This window comes from Numenius arquata, chromosome 7 (assembly GCF_964106895.1).
Source record: "Numenius arquata chromosome 7, bNumArq3.hap1.1, whole genome shotgun sequence".
In the NCBI taxonomy this organism is placed as follows: Eukaryota; Metazoa; Chordata; class Aves; order Charadriiformes; family Scolopacidae; genus Numenius; species Numenius arquata.
In genome coordinates, this window is record NC_133582.1 from 27473517 (window position 1) to 27497698 (window position 24182).

Below are 24182 nucleotides of genomic sequence, written 5' to 3' on the forward strand. Positions count from 1 at the left end.
TCTAGCTACCTTTCTGCTCACCTTGAAGGGATCTGCTCAAAAAGCATTTGGCTATATATGGCTATTTGATACAGTTAGTGAAAGGACAATAAAGCCGAGAAGATGATGTGAATCAGGGCTTCTAGTTTTTATTCTTACTCCTGCTGGTGGCAAAGCAGGTCTGCGTCTAAGCTGTGAGGTAGGTTTCCTTGTCCTCTGCCTGTCCAGACCAGAGATGTACTGGAGAAGGTCTCTGGCTCTGGTCTCTTCCCAACAGGCTATTGAGACATGGTCTGACAGTGCAAAGTATTATTCCTGAGCTAGGAAAAATATAAAAGACAAGGTTCCAATTCTTGTGTAGTGCAGTGGTTTATCTCATTTGGTGAAGAATGTAACTGAAATAGAAAATAGGATTATGGGGACCTGAAGTCATCACAGCAGGCCTGTACCAAGAAAAGGAAACAGTGGAAGCTGAAACCATTCCTTGCAGTCTTCTGTTTCCTCATCTTTCTTGTAAAATAGACATGAATGTCTTGGTGCACGTATGGTCCATTTGAACCTAGACATTTTAGAGAAACACTCACTTCCTAGATTAGCGTTAGGCATACTGGTTGAAAAAATAGTAGATAGGAATGGTGAAACTCTTACTTATCTTTGAAAATCTGCCCCTGCTTATTCAATAGTGGTCAAAAAGCCAGATTTGGGGTTTTTTCCCCATTTACTTGTTGTTTTGGAAGAAAAAAGTTATCTTTGTGATCTGTACATGGTCTGAAAACCAGATGTTATCATCACTTGGTTATAGCTCTGCTGGTACAACATGTTTTGTTTATTAAAGAAAAGACACGGTTGAAATTAGATCTGTGTGATACATGTCATCAAGCTTTATATATTTGCAAATAATAAACAGTTTGCAAAGCATGACTTGAGCTTGTGGGTTACAGCTTTGTGTCACTTTAAGATAGGTTTCGGAACACAAGTGACACTGTAGTATCTGTGTCTTTAAGTTGGAAAGCACCTTTGAAAAATGTTAGTAAAAAAACCCACATATTTCATATGCTACTTTCCTTTGTTAGGAAAGATGGACTCTGTCTCGTGGCAGCTGTAGTTTAAGTAAACATAAACTCTGGCCCAAATTTCATAACCATCATTTCCTCAAAGCTAGGAGCACTAAACCAAAATATAGTTTTATTTGGCTAACCCCAAAGTAGGATGTGGTTGCCAGCCTCTGAAGCCACACGATCAAGTTTCAAGTAGACGCCACCAGAGCTATGCCGTTGGCTTAATCAGGAAAGTCATGAATACGTTACTCCCAAGGCCATCATTATGTTTAACAAACAAATGTAACCATAACAACAGGTACGCTAAAAGTAAAGCCTACATGCTTCTTATCCTGCACCAGGGCAGTCCAGGAGTGCCACGACACTGCTGGGCTCAGGAGGTAAAAAGATGCTAGAAAGTGATGATTGCCAAGGGAAAAGGCTAACCCAATTCCAACATACTTCCCATTCTGCTGTAAGCACAGAGCTCTGCACCATGCTGCCAGTCGTGGAGTACAAGCCCAAGACAGAAGCTGTCTGGAGGACTTTCACCTGAGCCCCGGCAGAAAGTTTCTTTTCCCAAAGATGGAAATGTAAAAATGAGTGACATGTGCCTACTTGCTCCCTTTTTTCTGCATGTGCAAAGCGTGAGTGTTCAGATACCTTTGCCCAACCTCCCACCAACTGATTCACGTGGGTGAAGGGCAAGAGCTTTAGGATGGTGCCAATGCAAGTGCCAGATCCTCCTGGTATTAACGGCTGCTGCTTCATTGATTGCGGTGAAAATAAGCTGATTTTGTCTGGCTGCGAACGTGGCTCTTTAGGCTCTTCTGTTCTCATTTTCTCCCCACCCGCCTTGCTTTTCCTTTTATATTGCAAACACCTCAATGAGACGAAGGTATGAACAGATGATAGAGTCAGTGCCCCTAGTTAATGACCAGCACTATATTCACAACCTCGTTTGGTTTTGTTCCTGTTCCCTGCTTCAATGGTGCCGATGAGAAGGAATTAATTTTATTGAGGCAACTCAGTGAATTAAATGAAAAACTGCTCACTTGGCTGGAAAGGCTTTGACAGACGGCACAGCAGCCGGTCAGATTTGAAAAACTTTACATCTCCTGGACTTGGGGAGAGAAGGAGGCGAGAGAAAGGAGGGGAGGGAAGGTCATTGCAGATAAGCTGCAAGGCGACTATTTCAAGGCCTCTGAAAAACAACAGAGCAAGCTGCAGTCTCTTATTTTGATTCATAGGTCTCCCCTCCCTTTTGTTCCTTGATGCACTAAATCTGTTCCTTAGCCCCCTCATTTCAATAAACACCCAATAAGAAACTAATCGTCGTATGGTGAATTAGAGGAGAAGAAAAGGTGCTCAGAAGAAATGTTATGGTCATGGAAGACTCTTATGCATTGTAACCATCTGGTGCACCACAATTACTATGAATGGGATAATTGAGTCCCAAATAACTTCTTTTGGGTACAAATAATAGCCGTCACCCTGATTTGTATTCTTCACAACAGCATCGCCCCATCATTTCACATCACATCTGCACATTTCATTGATTGGGCACTGTGCTACCAATAAGTTACTACACTTAATTAAGCCCACATAATTCTCTTCAAATGAGCAGAAAAGTTTGTGTATAGGCCAAAAAAGAAAAGGGGCTGCAAATGAGACTTTAGTGACTCCACTTTGTATGAGGTATTGAGATTGATGGTGATCCCATGCCACCAAGGTTTTCCTTCAACATAGGAAAACTGTGAAAGCATTAGGCAGCTCAACAGCTGTGTATAATCTGAGGAAGGCCTGATTTCAGACAAATGTTCTCTCAGAGGTGATTGAAACCCCATTGTAGCATAATCTCGCTTTTCAGAAAGTGTTACAATTCATTTGATTTGATTTCTCGGGTGCCTGGCTTTCACGGCATCATTAAAAACTCTGTAAGAAACCGAGAAATGGAGTCCTCTGCAAAGAAGCATTGTCTTCTCTTCAAGCGTGTTTCATTTAAGTGCTGGGAGAAAGAATTGACAGGAAACAGGCAAGCGTAAGCCTCGGAGTAAATATTACTGAAAATAAAACCTAAAAGATCAGCTTTCCCAATGGAAAGGAATGAGTGTCAAATCTTTAAAGATTTTGTTTTCCTTTTTTCTTTTATGCTTTGATTTTCTATGTAATAGCTGAAGCAGGGAAGAGCACATTCCTTCAGTTACGTCACTTTGATACATTATCATTTCACATGGGTTATTAGTTGGTTTTGAACTCTTCACACTGCTGAGTGACAGGCCAGTGAGCTTGTCCTGGCAAATAAACCATCAGGAATGTGCTGCCAAGTCCAGTTGCTCAGGATCAAGCCCAGGAAGCCTTACTGGAATGTGGGGGTCTATGAGAGGCACAATAGTAAACAAAGAACAGGGTTACAGAGAGAGAAACAACTTAAAAGAAAATGAGAGTAAACCTCCGTCTTGCTCAAAGAGATTTTTTTAAAATCAATGTTTTCTCATTCCCTCCGAGAAACTTGAATACGTTTTTCAGAACAAGTGGCAAAATATCCCGTGAATGCTGCAGAGGTCACTTCACACACTCGGTCTGCCCCTCATTTGTTTATCTAAATGCTGACAAATTGCAGCATTTTAACAACATATCTCTGGTACTGAACTTCATGTGCATGGCTTGCCCTCTATCATTGAGCTGATAATGAGGCTAAGCATAAAGCCTTCATTCACTGCTATAAAGGCTTCTGACAGTGATGAATACCAAGTAGAAGAATTAGGTGGTTTATAGGAGAATATGCTATTGTGTAAAACCTCTATGCCTTTTATCAGCGCTTCTGCTCATTTTCAGTTCCTTCACGTAAGCCGTCTCTGCAAGCACTCTAAGTAAGCTTTCCTCTTCTGACTTTTACTTTTAAGGAGGCTATCTTCCAGAAAGTGCCAGCTAAGATGTTGTGTCAGCAATTATTCCTGGCTATCTGCTCTGAAATGCCAGAGACCCCTTTCATTTCACCAGCCGATGATAAACATTGAAAATACTGGTGCCTGAGATGTTTCACTGCGAGGTAGTTCCTATCTGCAGTCTTGTGCATGGCATGGCACGGCACAGCAGCTGTCTGTCACTGCGAGATCTTTCTTATAACAAAAGCAGCCTTGTCTTAGCATTTCTTTGCAAAAGCATCAACTAATATCCCTTTTAGATGGGTATGTTTGTAGAAGAGGTGACTTCTGGGATGTTTTTTTTTAAATTGCTGGCTGCAATGGATCAGATTAACATTTCATTGTTCACATCTGAACTCTGGGATGATTCTGGGAGCTGAGGGAAATGTTGGGAAACGATGCTGACAGATCCTGATAGAATATCTAATTTGACCGAACCAAGGACCCCGAGTGGTTTTATCCTTTGGGCCACATTTTATTTGCAAGGTCAGCTCCTGTTCCTGTCTGCCCATTATACCCCATCCACAAACACAACTGAAGCATTTTACCTCTGAGTAGGGTCTGGATGTGTCTGAATTTTGGCTGGTGATACTTATGGTCCTGTACAGATTTGCACTGAGCTTCATCTGTGCCAGGACACAAGATGCAGAGGGATGGATGCAACCCAGTCAGAATGGAAGGACTAGTGAGCTGCGTTTCACGTGAAGCGTAAGACACCTTAGTGTGTGTGCTCAGTGCTGTCCTGGGCTTCTCACTGCTTTTTTCTGACTGTAAAAAGCAGCAGCCAGGTTACCAGCTGAAGGCCACAGCCTGCCCACACTTCTATCTCCTCTTTCCATTTCTGCCTTTGTCAGCTGCTTCCCTTGTCTCCTCTACATCTTTTCTCCCTGCCTTTCACACCTCCGTGCCTCAGCCTTTCCTCAGCACCTAGCCTTACTCTTGGGCACTTATTTCTATGCTTGGTTTCCTTCTTTTTGTTGTTTTCTGCCCGTCTTGTCCAGGTGTATGGTTCTTACTACTCCTTGCACCTCTGGATATGCCACTTTGCCGTCCACTTCCCTTCTCTGCAGAAACGCTGCTTTTCTCCTGGCTCTTCTCTGTTACTGGTGTTGGCTCTTGGCTCCCCTCCTGCTCTTGGCTGGCAGCCACTGGGTTGCTGGTGGCTCTGGCTCCTAAGAAAGGCTCCTGGAGCGGAGGCAGCAGCAGTGATAACTCCTCCCAATTTTCAGAGGCAGCTGGAAGCATCCTGGTTGTTTTCAAAGGTGCTTGTGGCCTTCAAATATGGCTGGAAGATGTGGAAGTGCTCAGCGACCTGTGTGCTTGCTGTCTGCCAATTCTGCTGGCTCTTTCAGAAACTTCCAGTTATTAACTTTAACCACTTCAGGATTCTTTTTCCTTTCTCCCTCGAGAATATTCCTATCACTTTAACACACATCTTCCCTTTAAAAAAAAGAACCTGGGGACAGAGAGGGGTATAGCATTTTATTAAATGTACATGATACTGAGGATACAAAAACACCAGCATGGGATGAATTTACTAATCAGATGCAGACCTGGGCTATGTTGTAGTATGACACTGGAAAGGAAATATCTCTTCAAAAGGTTTATTTTAAATCCAAAAGAAAATTAAGAGAGAGAACGTTGGAATACAGAGGAGTCTAGAGGGTGACAGGGAGGGAAGCTGGAGAATAACCGATTGGAAGTAGGGAAGCGGAGTCTCAGCCCAGGGCAGAGGCAGTAACGGAGGGTCCATACTGTGTACAGAGTGCTTCAATCAGATTGCCATGCCTGGAGAGGCAAATCAATGATTAGAGCTGGGTAAAGCTCAGTCGTTTCCCTTACTGCTTCCACTGGAGGAATTTTAGAGGTTTTGCAGCGCAGATCCTTCGTTCCTTAGCCCACATGTCACCATGAAACCCAGCCTACCAGGCTGTAGTTGTGGCAGCAATAGTGATTTAAGGAGCTTCCCTTTCAGGTGCTCATTCTCACCCTGCTGGGCACCTCAGCGTCGTCCTGACAGCCATTCATGTGGCCTTATTTAAATCGGATCAGCGGGTTGATCCGGGTTTATTATTTTCCAGCTTCGTTTTTAGGCCTGGACCCGTTCACTGCCGCAGTTTACAGCGCAGCCTCGCAGAGTGCTGACTTGTCGCAGCCGAGAGACTGCAGGCTGAGTTCAGCGCTGGGAACCAGCACGTGGGGTAGGCACAAGCTCCGTAAGCTGGTGTGGCTGCCGGCCCCCCCAGGCCGCGCTCTGGTTTCTCAGATAGAAGCATAATTGTTTTTTCACAGACTTTGGTGGGAAGTTCCAATTCTTATTGTTCATCCTTGCTCTGCCTTTCATTATGAGGGGTGTTGGGTCCCCTCATTGCTGTAATGAAAACCAAGAAAAACATAATAATTCAAAGGGAAATATGAAAATGCTCTTCAAAATCAGATGTGTGAAACACTGTAGCTAAAAGATACATGTGAAGTGCTGGTTAGAGGATGCTGGAGCAAAGGCAGCTTAGAAGTTTTCTTTTTTTTTTCTCTTTCCATTATTCTCCAGAAGGATGAACTCTCATTTGTGTTTCATGCAGAGTCTATGAGCACTGGGAGTGGTATTTTTGTATGCTGTGAAGTTGAAGAGAACTATTTTCACTTTAAAACTTGATTTCTTGGAGTCTTTGTTTCTTGGACTCGTGAGACATGGGATTTGGATGAGGAAACAGCTTTTACCCTGTATTTCTCTCTGTCTTCAGGCAGGAAAGTCACATGTTTACAAGTGGGAAAACTGACACAAGCTACATGGGGCAAATACATTAATTCCCTCTCCTCTTCAGAAGACTTTTCAAAATATTGTTTGTTGTTTTTTTCCTTTCTCAGAAAGCGTTGCCGTGTGTCACATAGCGCATTGCATTTGCTGTGCAAGCCTCAGTCCCCCCAGAATGCTTATAGGCAGATATTCTGCTTCTTTGCTTTTCACCCCACCAAACCAGTTTTCTCACCAGCATCTTTGCACATGTTCTGAATATAACCCCCTGAAAATGGGATGAGGGCCTGTCTGATTGTGTTATGCGAGAGGAAACTGTGCGCGCCACATTTTCAAGGGGGAGGGATGCCTTCTGAAGAGGGCAGGGGGTGTTTCTGTGGATCACAGCAGGGCAACTGTATACAGAAAACCAGCCATTCTTGCTGGCTTCTTATAAGCTGCCCACAGAGTACAAACAATGCCAGACACATGATGTATGGATTTTATTCATTAAAAAAAAAAAAAAAAGTAGTAATTAAACCCCTTCAAATTGTAAACTAGGTTACATTTTTCAGACACGGTTCCTGCAACAAATTCTCTTCAGTCTTATTTATGAGAAACTAGTGACTTCTGTAAATGTACATGGCTGAGTCCCAAGTCCTCAAGGTTTGCTGGAAGAAAAAGCTTTCAACAAAGTTGCTGTGGCAATGGCTTGTCCCTTATACCAATTAATCACAGAGGAAATCTGCCACACATCTGTCAAAGCAGGTTCCTTTCTCAGTCGCTGCCCCCAGCACTTGAAGACAGCAGGGCTGATGGCAGAGCGGCGGCTGGAATAACAAAAATGTGGGGTGCCACCGCTCTGACTGGACTGTTTTTCCCGAGAACAGGCTGGTGCTGCTGGCAGGCATCTCACTCTGCTGCTTTTGCTGCCCTTACCAGCGCAATACTCCGGCTGGCCTCTCCCTCCAGATGGGCAAGGTCTGGCCCTTGGTGCCAGGGGCGATGTGGAGTTGAGCAAGAGTTTGGCTCAGTCTTGGGCCTCAGTCTGACTCTGCCATTGCCACTTGTACCAGCAGAGTCAGGCCCCCTCCACAACTGCCCTTCACTTATTCTCTGCTCCTTCTGCAGCTTGGAAGAGCAGCCTGAAAGTTTATAACGCAGGCAAGTCTCCCTCCACTCCTCCCCTTCGCTCTCAGCAACATAGATGTGGTGTAACGGAGACGATTTCAAAGGGATTTAATCAATCAGGGTGCCAAAGTACTTCATGCAAGAGAGTTCTGTGTAATGGGAAAGCCTTTTAATGAGGAGGATGTGTGCAGCAGTGAACAGCTTCAGATTTCACTGCTAGATGTGCAGGAGAGCAAACCTTGGCGCTGAGCAGCGTGTGACTTCACATCCCCATGCAGCTCTTAAGGATGTTTAAACTTCAGCAGGTAGTTGGACTCACAAAATGTTTTAAAACAGGGAGAAAACTAGATCATGTATAACAGGCTGTCAGTCATGGACTCAGCCATGTCTTTTTAGTCTGGTTTGGTAAGGGAAGGTCAGGAAGGAGATTTGAACCACAAGCTGATTCAAAAATGTTTTATTTTTTGTAAACAACTCCATCTGGAACTAGTAAACTTTCAAAGTTTGAGCCAGCCCCTCACCACCTCCACACACCCCAGCCTGCCTGAAATGGATCCAGCAGCAACCATTGATTTCCATTGCCTTACAGAGCTGGGATATGATCACACCACCTCTGGGCCAGAAGAGAATACAATCACTCACTCTGAGTCATTACATAAGCTAAAGTATGTGATTTATTAAACCACAAAAAATAGGTTGTACTAACATTGAGAGTCTGACTTGAAACCACAGAAGGAGCGACATGCAGAGTTAAGGCTGGGACTCCCTCCTTAACCTATCTTGTGGTGCCTGGGCATCGCATGTGACCCGTGAAGTCACCCTGACTTTGGAGACTCCCTGAAAGGCAGCAGACAGAGGCAAGAGGGCATTTGAGCCTTAACGCTGCTTTTTGTTGCTTTTGTGCGCTTGAGTCATGTTTAGCAAAGTGACGATTTAATTTTCTTTTCTGGTTTGGTTGGATCCTGTTCTAGTCTTCCTAGACTTGGCCCATTACCTTGGAATTCAAAAGAGCAAATATATAAAATGATAAATAATAGGAAACATTTGGAAATCTGAAATGTTTCAGTGAAATATACAGGCAACTCTCCCAAATAGTCTGTGTTTTATTTCTCATTTTCAGTCTCAGTGGAGCTATATGAGACACCACCTATTAATGAGTTCTTAGGGATTCCTTACTCTGTAGGTCACTGCACCAAGAGTGCATAAAGTTTCCAAAGTGCAAACAGCAAACAGCGTCTTCAGTCTTCTCTGTCTACCTCAAGTCTGCGTATGTCAGGCAGAGCTTCTTATTGCTAGAGTGTACTCCGGTTATCTCCCTATTTTTCATTCTCCGTCCCTGGGTCTGTGCTACCGGTTGTTGTTGGAGACAGGATCAGTTCTGGGGCTGGGTGGGATCCTGCCCTGGTGTGGATGTCCCCACGTTCTTAAAGGACTCATCTGGAGAGGCTGTGTGCTTAGCAGGCTGTGCGTTTAAGGTAGAAGGGGCTGCAGTAATTAGTTTGCATTCATAAATGGTTAGTGCAATGCAGGAATGTTACCGAGTGCATCAGTTGTAGGCTTGTGGTCCACCTTAGCGAGCGTGAAACATTTGTTACAGACACTCTATGTTTTACAGTCTTCCGTTCCACTTAGACAAGCAGTCTTGTGCAAAAAAAACCATCAAGGATTTCAGTGCATTAGAGGTAGAGCACAAAACCTGCCAGAGTGTTAGGCAATCGCCAGCTTCTGATGTTGGCCGTGGAAGTGACTCTGACAGCATAGAACATCTTTTTGTACCTGAGGAGATCAGGAATGTATTCCCACTTCACTGTGAGCCTGAACCCATTTTGAAGCAACTTCGTTGGCTTTGGTTTCGTCTTTTGAATATGGGGCTCCGAATAAGCAACAGATATGATACTTAAGACTGATACTTAAGACTTCTATAGAATTTGGGGGACGTAACAGCTGTTTTACCCATTCTTGTTTCTCATGTTTAGTTGTGCTATATGGGACTGTTCTGGATGAAGAGACAGTATCTCTAGCCAGGCAGTACTGAATATGCTACAAGGAAAGGAATTACCCTAGACTCTGACTGCATTAGAAATGTTTTAGAGGTTAATCATCATGTAGTTTCTTCTGGCACATCTGTGCTGCATGTCCTGGAGACATTCTGAAATGGTCCCCATTGATGTACAGGGTTTAAAACCACCATTTCCATTAGACCAGTTTTCAGTAAGTCTGAGCTCATCACGCCCCGGGAGTATGTTAGATCTAGTGGACGCAGCCTTAGTGCCAAAAGGAGAGTCATATTAGAAAGCTTCTCCTTTTGTGAGTGAAATGCCTGTGAGCTCATCTTTGTGAGTGACAGCGACGCAGAAGACAAGTCAGTGTCCATGTAATCCCTCCTCCATCTGGCTCCTTATTGCCAAACATCCTATCACCTTTGTGTCACTAAATAAGAGAAAAACATAATATTTCACTGGTGGGTTTTGTTTGGTTTTTTGTTATGTTTTTTTTTCTTTTTTCCCCTAGCTGAGGAGTCTCACTCTACAAAGCAAAATACCCAAACACATCTTCTTAAATTACGGGGACCTCTATGTCACCATAAGACCGAAGACCCAGTTGCTGCAACACCTCCCATTTTCATGGGGTTTGCAAAATGTAAAACAGTGCCAAAATTTAAGCTCTAGGTGGCAAATTTACTCTCACCTTGTCCATAAATAAATCCTTTGTAATCTCTGGTCCTTCATTCCCCTTTCATGTAGCTACACTGCATTCCAAAATCCACCCCATCTGCCATCTTTTAGGAACAGCATATTGCTCAGGATTTCCCCTTCAACTTGAATTGATGAAAACATCACAAGAGCCACGTGGAGTTGCCAAAAGGAATACGGTACAGCCAAACATGGGGCCAGCTCATTACCAGCAGCGTGTGCGGGATGATCAGGCAATGGGCAAGTCATTAGGAAATCTAAAATTCCAGTGCGTGGGTGTGCAATTTTAGCCAAGTGGGTCTCTTTTCAGGTGGTCTGCTTTTTGGGGGAAAAGCTCTTAGGAGATGTTTGCAGAGCACCATCATAATCAAGCTTGACTCTGACCCAGGGCTCTGGTCCCAGGAGTGGCAGATAAAAGAAAGCACAAAGCAGAAAGAAATTAAATAATCAACCAGCAAGGCTCCCGACAGCTCAAGTTCCTCCGCCCTTCCTGGATATTGCAAGCGCAGGATTCTGACTCTCAAAGCGTGGCATTTCCAACAAGGCTGAGGGTGGGGCAGGCTGCAGAGAGGCTCCTTGTGCAGCCTCTGTCCACAGAATGGAAGAGACCAAACGTGTAAGTGGGTGCGATGGGGCACAGCGGGGCACGGCAGGGTCCGTGCCACATTGCAGAGGTCCTGGACAGATATGGGTTTTGCACTGCCGCTGCGCGCATCAAGAGGAAACCTCCTCATTGCGATGCTGCAGCAAGAGCCAGGCTGGCAGGAGCTTGCTTTCAAGACTAGGTTGAGTTCCAAAAAGTGTCTGCTGCAGAGAGAGGGCTGGCCAAATGGCTCAGGGGACGTGGCCTCCCAATTTTCATCTGGCAGAGGCGATTCTTGATCCCTGGAGGGTGATCTTGTCACGCCCGTCTGGACCTTTCCCTCCTTCATCCCTACCACCTTTTATCAGGAGGTCCTAAGTGTCACCTGAGCCTTTTGGATAAACAAGGTTGCATTGTACATTGATTATTCCCATGAAAGAGCACAACAGCTCCTTTGAAGTCATTACAGCCTCCTGTTGGAGGGCTTCTGGGACACAGTGCACAGGGCCTGACTCCTCCTCTCCCTGGCAGAGGTCTTACACCCATGGGGGTCTGCTGCTTCTGGGAGAGCTCTCTGCATTTACACGAATGCAAGAGCAACGCTGGAACAAAATTCTGGGTTTGCTTACTCTGCTGAGCCCTTGTCTGCAGTCTGTGGTATTAATTGTGCAGAGTCTTCAGTTAATAAAATCCATTGTAAAATTAGTCTTGGAAAAGAAGTCGCTGCACATGGGAAGCAGTTACTTTCCCAGACAAAAATGCTTAATAATTTTTAATATTCTCCCCCCATGTACTCCAGAGCAGAAGTCTGTGTTTAGGATTTATAGGAGAAAGCTTATGCAGGATTTATTAGTCTTTAAAAGACATCATTTGCTACTACTTAGCATTTGTATGTTTATTTGTGTCCTTAAAGCAAAGAAGGGAGAAAAATCTCCACCTCTCCCTTTCTCTACCCTGGACTGAGGCCCCGTATGCCAAGTCTTATCCGGTACAGAGGTTTTCTGTAAATGAGTAATAGTAAAGTCCTGAAAATAGGCTTGATATTTTTAATGGAAATGCTGACTTGACCTTAGCTGTAGAGGGCCACGAAAGGTGCTGCTGTAATAAAGGAATGACTTCATCAGGAAATCAGGAAATCCTCATTCAAACCTCCAAATATATAAATATATCCATTTATTCCATTGTGAATCAAATGATGCCATGTCCTGTAATTAAGGATGCTGGCAGCCAAGTTGTATCATACACTTATTTCCATCACAGTACATTAGTGGCTCAGCAGCTTTGGTTTCTTGGTCACCTGCTTCAGCAAACGTCCTTGGAGCTTTGTTTCACAGCTTATTTGGTGGTGACAGATCCTTTATTTATTCCCTACCTGAGGGGCAGGGATTCCACTAATTGCCTCAGGCCAACTGCTCGGAGATGATTATATGCGCCACAGGGCAGTTACAGTACAATAAAAGAAAGCAGCGTAAGAGCTGAATGAGTTCCTGATGTGTTGATGGCAGGTGAGCCGTCACCTAGCCTACAGTATGCCTAGATGGGAAAAACAGTTGTCAAAAATGGGCTTTACTGGCACCTGTTTTAAAGATAATATGAGCTTTTTTCCTTTCTGAGAAAAGCAGTTGTAAGAGTATTAGTCAGTGGAACATGGCAAACAGCTTCAGCAATGTCCTGGTAACGTCAGTGACAAAATCTGAGGATGTCCCAGCAAACCAAACTCCGGCTTAGAAGAGCTGACCTTGGGCCTGGCAAAGGCTTATCTGAACCAGCTGAGAAATCTTTGCACTGATTTACTGGACAAGTAAGCAGTCACTGCCCGTTCACGTGCATTCAACAAACTATTCAAAAACATCTGTGATCCCCGTGTCATGATATTTTCTAGTAAAAATGAAGTTGTAGGGCCAAATTTTGACCTCACTGAGACTGCTGCTACACAGAGCAACGTCTGAAGTCTTATTCCTCTCTTCTTCTATTTCTGGATCCCAACCCTTTATTTCCTTCCCCTAGGCCTAAACACAAGCCACTGCCTTGATTACTCAGCAGCAGTCATCAGCAAATGTGCTGAAGGAGATTTTGTGAAGCAGGAGAGAGCAAACTTCTTTTCCAAGTGGATTAACGGAAGAGATTTCCCAGCCTTCAAAGTGTCCATCCAAAATCCTGGTTCAATTTGCTCACCTTTGATTTTTACCCCAGTAGAGCAGCTGATGCAATAGTGATGTACACTGGCTACTGAAGAGATGCTTGAGTTTCCAGCTGTGGATCATTAAAACCATTAGCCTAAAAATCAATACAGAGGAGGAAAGAAGGCCACATACACAGGACGAGGTGCAGTATCAAGGGATAGGCCAATGTATGTTCATCGTTTGCATTTGCATTAAACCCTGAGATCACAACAAGAGCACTGGACAAATAAAACTCAGATGCAGTAGAGGGAGAAAGTGGTCAACCTGCAGGTACTTTTGATTTCCCCTTGATTTGACACTCTTCCTGAGTAGAAAAATAGCAACCTGTAAGCCCTAAAAATAGGCTTTTAAATGACTCCGGATTAAATGGGTCTTGCGTGGGCGACATTATCAGAGCGGAGCATTGGAATAAGCAACTGTCTGATTACTGTTGGAATTAATACCTTAGTTACTAGGCTCTGGTACTATGTGCAATTAGTACACACCTCAGTATAGGTTTTATGGGCAAAATCTGGATATGGGTATCTCATTAGTTCCATCAGCTGGAGCCTTCCTGCCCTCTCTTAGTTACTAAATGTGCCCTCCTTGCCAGTCTTAATTACACCTCTAGTCCCTGTTGCTCCATAGTGCCTGAAGCAGTCCTTTGTATGTGTCTCTTCCTGGCCTGCCTTCCTATGGTGGGACTCCAAAGGTAACACTTTCCTTGAGGGCTTTGCAGTTCCCTAGAGGAAAAGGATAGGTTAGGATTTGTCCTTTCATCTGTCTGTCCAGCACTTTGCAGATGGATGTGAGAGGATATATTATACATGGACAATTTGTAACTGCTGAAAGTCTCAGAAGGATCTCCAGTGGGACCATTTTTCTGTGGAACTGCATGACGCCTCAGTTACAAGATGCTGGGGAGGGGACGCAGTCAGCTTCCAAAGCCCAATTATCATTTAACTATCTGGCCAGTCAAGAGTTAGCTCCCAAAAAGCTGTGGATACGGTGTGCCAGGGCTGGCCTGCTGAGGGAGTGGATGTCAGTTGTGGGTAGGTACCTGCCACAAGACAGGACCAAGATGTGGGGATTGCCAGGGAGAGAGCCCAGGGCAGCCTTCTCACTGTTTCATGTTTTTTCACTCCTTCACAAACTATTTTCAAAGCCTCTTTTAGAAATCACCAAATTTGTAATTATACAATGCTCTTTTAATATGAAGAATAATTTTGAAGAATTTTCATATTTCTAGGAGAACTATAGTGATTTTGCAAGTGGCTTGTGGAGGTTTATTTCTTTCCTGTGCTGTTATTCCTTTTGGTAATTATGTAGCTAGAAAATTAACATGACAGAATTGCCCATATCATTTTGGAGGTGATCTGAAGTGATAGCCTGCAGTAATGCATTAGATATTAGATAAAGCCTTTGAAACATTTTTAGTAATACTCAGACACGATTTAATTTACTGAAAAATTTATTCTGCTCCACTTCCTCATTCAATTTTACATATTGCTGAAATTGAAATTGAAATTATTTTATTGCTGAACTGAGGTAATCAGCTGCCACAGGAAATTTAATTGCTTTCTGAACTAACCCATGGCAGAGTGAGGCTGGTGTGGAAGGAAGAGGGCAGAATATATCAGATGTTGATTTTGTCTGCCAGAGAATAAAATGGATTATTCAGGTGACTGCTAAGAAGAACAAAGGTTATCTAGTTTGGGGCATAGAACAGAATAAGCATTGCAAAAAGTCACTAGTGAGTTGTGCTAAAAAGAAACCTGTGAAATATGTGAAACAGTTTGTCTGGAGGGGTCTGGGTAAGCATTGACAGGCTTTTTTCTCTTCAGCAAAAGTTTGTAGAGATCTTTTTCTTTGAAAAATAAAAACTATGGAATATCTAGAGATAGAGAGAGATAAAAGATGGGCACTATCCTTGTCTTCTGACATAAATAATAGGAAGACATTGGTCCAGCCAATCTGGTATTCTATAACTGGGCAATATTGGTATTATGTTGGAATTTCTACATGAATGCCTTTTGTAATGACTGCTTCTCACTCATGTTCTAAGTACTCAATATTTCAAATTAACTGTGTATAAATATTTCTTGAAAACAAATGTCAGAATCACATGCATAAAGGTTTTTGTAGACCACATTGTAAATTTACAAGCATTTGCAGGAAGCTGGAAATGCTCAGACGCTCCTCTAGTCTCAGGATGGAGATATTGCCAATTTTTTTCTTAGTGTAACCAAAACACAAATTCAGATTTTGTCACTGGGAATTTTCTGTGTGAAGACAAGACACTATTATTTCCTGCAGTCTTTCTACCCGTTGTGCTCCTTGATTCTAGTTATTTACCAAATCCAACATGAAACCATAAGTACCTCTTAAGGTAAAGGATGTGGACTTATAAAATGGGCCTTTATTCCTCTTAATTGAGTAGTAGCTGAGGATCAAGACACTTTAATCTACCTTTGCCATTCTGTGTGTTTCCCACACTCGAGCCTATCTTGAAGTAATAAAAACTTCTTTTGCAAATGTATCATCTCTTATACAAAACCCTAAAGTCAGTGGTTTATAGAGCTTCCTATCTAAAATTGTTAAAGAGAATTTTAACAAGCTCTAGTAAATCTGGATGAATGGGAAATCATCTATGAACATAGAACCAAATAAAACCTGCTCGCCAAATTCCTAACTGATGTAAATCTGAAGTCTCTGGAGTAGTGTTGTTTTACAACAGTTAATATCTATCCCCGTGTGTTCACTTTAATTCCTTGTGTGACTCGTGTAATTTAATATCTGTGAATGTTTAAGTAAATGAATTTTGTCCAAAAGGAAGTTTGCCAAAAAGTAAAAATCACACAGCTATTTTCAAGTATCCTTTAATGAGAAGTTGGTGCAGCTGTCTTGAAATCACTTTGATTTTCACTTTCTTGTTCATATTGCTTCAGTCTCTGATCAGAGATCACACAAATTATGTGACTTAGTCAAAAATCTCACAAGATGCTCACAGAAAAGTCATTGTTTGAAAGACATTTATGGGCAAAACGTTGTCAACTGCTTTCCAATGTGTGTATGGACAACAGATATCAATGTATCTGTTGCTGGATAATTCATTACGGGCAAAGAGCTTCTATGATACACTACAATAGATGGATCCTGAGCTGGTTTTCTTTGCAAACTGAGTTTCAGTCTTGTGGGAAGATGTGTTTTAGCAGGATGAATCCTGGTCACTGGCTGCCTGCACATGGCGGGAATGGGCTCACTTGTGACTGCATCCAAGATCAGGAGACTGATGTGGGCATCTTTACTGCACCCTTAGTTCAGTTATGATTGTTATTATCTCCAGTTGTAATTTAGGTTTTGTTCCTTGGCGTCACGCTGAGCAGTAGCTCATGGGAAGGTGTCCTTTAAACTCAGCCTGGCTGGCACGCCTGGGGTGTGAGCAGGAACACCCTTTCTGCAGCAGCTCAAATGCCAGCTCCTCTGCTTGTTGAGCTTGAGCTGGAGTATACTGAAGTGTCTCATTAATGGAATTTTCAATGTTAAAAAAAAAAAAAAAGAAAAAAATTATTCCTGAAATCAGCTATGAAAGTGAATAAACCTGCTTCTGCTCCAAAATGAAGTGAAAACTGAAATGGATGCAAGTCCAGATGACAAAAGTGAAAGCCAAACAGCAGTGCTCAAATATGATATTACTTCTTCCCACGTCCTCAGGCCATCAGTGCCCAGATTGCCTGGAGTCCCAGGCACACACTTGTGTGTACAGTGACATCTAGTGACAAAGAAAATACAAGCGAAAAGCTGTCTGCAGGACATTTTGCCCAGCACAGCCATCTAAACAGCTGTAGTTACGGCTACAGGACAAATATTCTTGACTTTGGCAGTTCCTTGGGATTAATGTACTTTTTCCAAAGGCACAGAAATTCCTACCTGGTCAGGTTAACGTTTAACCTTCTAGCAGCTGGCTGCAAACATAGGGACTAACTTTACAGTCTTACCTTGATGTGGTGCAAAAGGTATTTTTTTATTCCAGGTGCCATTTGTGGCAGCATTTGTTGGGCTTTTTTATTTCTAATGTTACTTTACCCCTGGCAACTGGATAACTAGACATAGAGAATGATTTTATTGTTTGAGCTATCATGCAGCTAAAAGAAAGTCTTTCCAAATGTAGGTTGATGAGGAAACTCTTTTAATAGTCCTTTAAAAAACATTATGCTTTTAAAAATGCTTTTTATGCATCAAGTTTTTAAAAGGAAAATTATAAACCATGCTTTTCGTATATATATTCTTTGCCTCCTTACTTGTGGCTGGGATATACATATATTCCAGGACAGGTACCTCTCTGCCTCTGACCTGTTTAGATAACTGGCACTTAATTTTGACCTTAGTAGATGCATTTCATGGGTTTACTTACATTCACCATGCGAACATCTTATATTCCAAAAGGCTTCCTAACTGAACCAGATCTGGAGGGCACTGGTGGATGTCTCTGGCCCTGGGAATGTGTGGAGAAAAGGAAATGTAAAGAAATAACCCAAAGCATAGAAAATTCAGTGGGATCAGTCAAGAGGGTTTTTCTTTTTTTCAGTGGAGCCACCCTGGGTTTTCACGGCAGCCAGACATGAAAATAGATCAGAGTTTTTCCCCTTCATTTCAAGATATATATGGGTGGTTTTCAAGCCTTATTTCTAGAATGTCAAGTCTGAGATACAAAGCTGCCAAGCCTCCACCCCTTGCAAATCAGACATCTCCTATTGTCTTGAATTTGAAAATCCTGGCTAATTTTAACTTAGAGTGAAAATTTATTGACTTACATAAACAATGGAAAGTAGAGGCCCCCAGAAGAAAATTGCCTGAGAACATGCTTTATTTTAGGTCTAAATGAAGTTCCATTGAGTTTAATGTGATCACTTAACTGTTTAAAGTAAAGTACGCGGTCAAGTGCTTTTCTGCATCAGAGCCATAAGTGCCTAAAGCAGCATGGTTAGGGCACTTATTGACAGATGTCATTCATTTTGTCGGCATAGAAGAAATTCATAAACATAGAGGAGATGTTTAAAACTCAGTTTAGATACCTGCACACATTTTATTCATTTCTCCTGAAGGCACAACTGAAAAGGGATGTGTTTTTCTTTGTATGCACATGAAGTGCTGCTTAAATTCTTGGCTCTACATGAGTGACTTTATTAAAATCAAGTATAATATAGCTTAGCAAAATTGTTTCTTAATTATTAAAGCAATTAGAGGGATCTAAGAACGAACTTATTCCCACTAGGCTAAGCCTGCATATAAAGCCTCCCTTTCAGCTTCCTATTTCAGTTGTTCCACATTCTTATAAAAAAAATGCCTCCTAATCACCCTCTAAGCTCAGGCAAACACAAAAAGGGTGAAGTTCTATCAGAAAAAAATATTGCAACACCACCAGTGTACAGTTAGGTTAGCAATGTGTTCCTACAGTCACTTTGAGCTGATACGAGTACAGAAAAAGCCTTTCTTCCACCCACACAGGAGGTCTGGGGAGGGAATGGATCCAGCTGAAAGCTAACCAGTAATACCAGCAAAGATACTTGTTAGCCAGATAGCTTTTCTGGCTGTACCAGGTTGGTGCAGGAGATGGGCGGAAGAGCCAAAGTCCAGCTGGAAGATATAGTCTCTCCTTTTATTGGCTGCTTGTGCTTCTCTTGGCAAAAAGCATCAGTGGAGCTCCACTTCAAGGATTTACCCAAGTTCAGCTCTTCTTTTCCAGGTGTTGACCTTGTAGCCTTTAAAGAGAGATCATGCTGCCCATCTCCATCTCTGCCAATAAGTATTTTCTGATTTGCTTCATGCTTTCTAGAGGAGTATTTCCTAACCACCATCCAAATTGTAGACTTTAGTCATCAGTTGATTTAGTAGCTCTCCTTAATAAGTGCATCCAACACACCTGCTCTGCCACAGAAGCACTTTACTTGCCCAGACACAGTGGGGCTGTGGAATAGTTGTAGTTGTGATAAAGCCCCCAAAGGATCCTATAAAACTAATGGGGTCAAGGGAGTGTTGCCCTATGCAGGTACCGCCATTCCCAGTATTGTCATTTGTTTCTGTTTAAGTATTATGTTTAGACTGGTAGCAATTGCTGTAGTTCAATCACTAAAATGTACCTGTGATTAATAATTGCTATAATATAAGATGTGTAAAGTTTTACCACTATGTCCTAGAGGGCTTGTAACAAGAATGACCAGTTTAAAGCTGAAGCCAGGAATGTGGTAATGAGTGCATATAATAGAAATGTTAATTAAAACACTGTAAGGAGAGAGAAGGGAGGGGAAAGCTCAGTGCCCCATGTTATCATGTGATACCCCTGTGCCCCCTGTACAGAAAAAGAGAGCAAGGAAAGCAGGAAAAAAGAGGTGGTTGTAGTTAAGCTAAAGCCAGTGGCTCTGAGCAGGTTTAAAAGCTCTCTTTAATGATCACAGCTTGATGAGCTTCCGGTTTGTCTCTACCCATAAGTCTAAGAAACACATCACACTACAAACGCCCCAGGAAATGCCAGCCCCAAGTGACTAGGAAGAGGCAATTAGACAAACTCCCAAGCTGAAATGCAAGAACTGCTGAAGAGGATAATTATTGTTAAGGATCTAAATAATGCATGTGGTTCTTCTCTAACTTGGTCTTATTATTGCAGATATGTGCTTTCTAAATAAGTAAATTTTTTTATGCCTAAGACTTTTCTGGTGATAGCACTGACTTTGAGTAATCTGAGAAACGCAGGGCACTGTGTCCCTTTCAGTGCTGGGTGACCATATTGTAGGTGTGTGCCCCAACACCCTAACGCATTTCACAAAAATGTATTAGATGCACCTCCCTGAGCTGCGGTGGTCAGCTTAGGAGTTTGTATGTAGGGACCACTACAAAAGAGGGGATTGTGGATGTCTGGCATTCATCAGAAAAGCCCTCTGGATTATAGGGGAAGTGCCCTAAGCCCAGGGGGCCTGAAGAAGCTTGTAAATGCTGCCGTCATTTTCTTGCTCCAATGTGACCCTGGCAGGAGACACTGAGAAAAGGAAAAAGAGGTGGCCAGAATCAATCACAGAAATTTTTAATAACCTATATAGGTGCAAAGTGTATTCCAAGATAGAAGGGCACATGAGAGTCTTCTGTTTGACTGAAGAGATCACCTCTGAACTTCAGTTGCCAGAATTCAAAGAATTCAAGACCTTTGCAAACATACTTGCTTCTCAGATTGGAGACTTGCCCTCACTAGAGAGTGGAGGTGCTTGGGAAAAACCTGATGTTTAATTTTAAACATGTCCTGAATTTTTTTCCTTTTTCTTCTTTTTTTCTTCTACTTTTGTATCTTCTATTTTTCTAGGGGGAAAATTACTTCCTTTAACCATATGTAATAGAATTTTTTTTTTAAGTGAGCTCTAGTACACTTCAGCTTAGCATTGGTGCAGTTTATTCCAATCTCATTTAAATCCCAACTCAAGCATACTTGAGACCAAATGGACTCAGACTTACAGTCCAGCCGCTATCTGTGTCACAAATGTGTTTTCTCCTTCACATGGTAGGCACTGATTCCACAAAATTCTGAAACATGACTTAATTTAACATATGTGCTAATACTCAGTTGCAGTTGATTTCAATATACCCTTAAAGTTAACTCTGTAGTTAAATGCTTGGCTGAATCATGACCTGTATAAATTATTCATTTAATTATTCTCCAGTTAAAAGAACTCTTAAGTTTTTCGTGATTGCTTGCAGTTGTGTCTGAAAGTAACTGTTGTGAATCCAACCCTTACAGAGAATTGTCTCAGCCAGTTAGTAGCTACTTATCTCCTGCCTCTCCCTGTAACATCTGGATCGTTTTCTGGTAATATTGTGCTAAACGAGGGTGAGAAACCCGAAGAACTAAATTAAGGAGAAGTTATAGAAGTTTCCTGGACTGCAGTTTGTTGCCAGATGGTGACTCACGTTGGTGAGAAACAACAACAACAATAGTAATTATGGATACATCCCAAGCCAGGAATTAAATTCTATGCAACTAGGTTTACATTCTCAGACGAGCTTTTGCTAAATGATTTGGAACAGAAGATGAGCTACTCAAAAGGAAGAGCAGAAAGTATTCCAGAATTCCTTCCCAAGAAGCATGACAGGGCACATGAAATACATTTCTCCTGCACCCAAAAATAACATAGTGAGATGCAAGACTTACAGCTCTGGTTATGGGGTTCAGTCCTTTGTTCTTTTCCTCCCCCTAGGATTTTGTAAGCCAGTAACTCAAAGAAATATGAAAGGATTTCCTAGGATAAACTCTGATCATGTTGTGTATTTGGAGCATAAAACGTCTACTGTTTTCTGTTTACGTCTACTGATTATCTGTTAGAGTATGTGCACTTGAGCGGAGGGGCATAACCCAAATCCCACAGATATAAAGACATTTAGAACAGGTTTGTGTCAAATTAATTTTAGTTAATTTTTATTCCCTGCCTTAAAAACACTTCATTTCCCAGTGAAGCATGTAACAGTTCAGTTTAAGTGAAGCACAGGTGGGATGGTTATAGTGTTCAATACTTGATTTTATAGTGCTGCTATAAAATACTATTTCATATTTTGTTTTTCAAAAAATATATTCTTTATTTATAGCTTTACTATAATATGGTGAACTTTTGCCATCTTTGCATCTCACTTGTAGGAGCAGTGACTGACAGGACCACAGGATTTCCTTTTCAGTTGTGTTGCTAAAACTGTTTGGTAGTCAGAGACTATACAAATGAGGGTGCAGTGGGGCTGAATTATCATTCTGCGTTCACATGTTCATTCTTGAAAACAAGGAAATTGCATTACATTAAAATTTCATCTTGATTTTTGGCAGAGACCAATGCTCTAGGTAATCAGCAGGAATATAGTTAACAGGCAAGTTGGGGCCTGTAACACAGGGGGGTTTCCTCTTAATTACCCAGTCTGCTGGCCTTGTAATAATTACACACTGATTTATCTTCAGGGAGGAGAATGTATTTGTGCCTTCTTTATATAAGTACTAAACCTTGGCCAAACGTCTTAATTAGGCCTTCATTTTGCTTAGAAATTGCTTGTGAATTAACTTTACGGTGTCCTTCTCTTAAAACTTGTTTTAGAAGGAAAAAAACTGTTCTAAAAAATCAGTTCACATCATTCCACTTAACGATACTATTTCATTATTACTTTTTTTCTCTACTTTTTTTCATTGGCTCAAGTTTTGGATTATTATATTTATTCCATCTGAGAAAGGACATGCCATGAAGCAATCTGAGCTCTGGAGGATGTTAGTCAGGAAGTATATAAGTTAAAATCTTTCAGTGTTTCTGTGCTCTCATGTCAGTAAGGATGCACTTGTTCAGAGATTTGTGCTGTTTGGCTTCTTCAAGAAACTGATGAAGATGCTGAAGAGCATTAAGAGGGAAATAATTGAGGGAAAGATGATGCACCAATGGAAGTGAAATGTTGCTAAGATGAAGAGGAAAGCTCTTTTCCTCTGACTTTGCTTTCACTATCTTGCTTTAAAAAACGGCAAAACTTGCAGAACTGTATAAAGATAAAAGTATATTATTTTGCATTGCTTCTGCTTTCAAATGTTCTGACAGGTACTTCTTAGTTTTTCTTTTTAAATTGTATTTTTCAATCCACGTCGTGACAGTGTGTTAACTGGAATGAATGTAAGGGAGAACAACCAGGCCAAAATTTGCACTGGAGAAATTATATTACCAATTTTATATAATGATTTTGTAAAAATTGCCCTCTGGCTTCACTGAAATCTTTTTCACGCATTTCAGCATGATATCATGGGATTTGCAAAGGTGCCATATCACAAAATAAAACCCCTTTGTTAATTAAAAAGAGACGCTCTTTAACATGACTGAGTTAAGGACGAACATTTTTGTGGTCTGGATTCCATGTGATAAACCTTTGCACTCTACATAATTTTGGTGATACGGAGCAACACATTTGATGTTACAAACTGTCACCTCTTCTCAACCTCTATGTGCCAACAAGTTTGATAAGCACCATGTTTCCAGCTTTAACAGTATGTTAATCTTTAAACTTACTGCTTTGACTAAAGTCTTCTAAAGCTTTGCATTGTAATATACTGATTGCAGTTTGACTAACGCGAATAAATAAGTGACCAAGCCTGAATTTCTTCCTGACATAGGCTTTGCTGGCATTGTCATGTGTCATTTGTGTTATATTTCATTTCCATATATGAAAGGGTTTGGACTAGTCCTATGGCTTTAATATTAGTACGGATATGGAAATAGATGTGTCAGTGCTTAGGTAGTGTGAAGTTGCTCAGCAGTTCCTGAATTCTCACCCTAGCTATAGCCACGAGTGCTGTACAGCTTTGGACAATTAATTGAAAAATTTATGCTCTCCGTAAATGAGCGACCTCATTTAATAATATAGGTCTGATGCCAAGAATAAGTGTTAGTGGAATTTCCTTTTGAAACAGAAAAGTTAAATTTTCTCATCTGTAAAATGTAACTAGTAATAGTGGACAACAGCAGCACTGCAAGAATTCACAAACGCTTGCAAAAGTAATTTTTTAATGTATATAGTTTCAGTTGCACTCAGAATCAGACTTCAATTAAAACAAATACCCTGTGAACTGTATCTACATTAGTAGCAGCCTTGCTTGCTAGAACTGGTAATATTATCATCTGATTGCTCTGATCCATAAACATGACATCTGACTGCTGCTGACCTGCTGAAGAAGATACAGCTCAAGACACCCTGCATTAAGTATCTCCTTGCACCCCCCGCAGTAATGCAAGTTACAGTCGGCAGCTGCACTGTTGTTTTTCCACTCATCTGGCTGAACTTCAGCTCATGTCGAGGAAAGATATGAAGTCTTTCCTGTTTGATTTGCCATATGGCAAATGGCAAATCAAGTGCAGATGGTGGCTTACAAATGGAGATATATAAA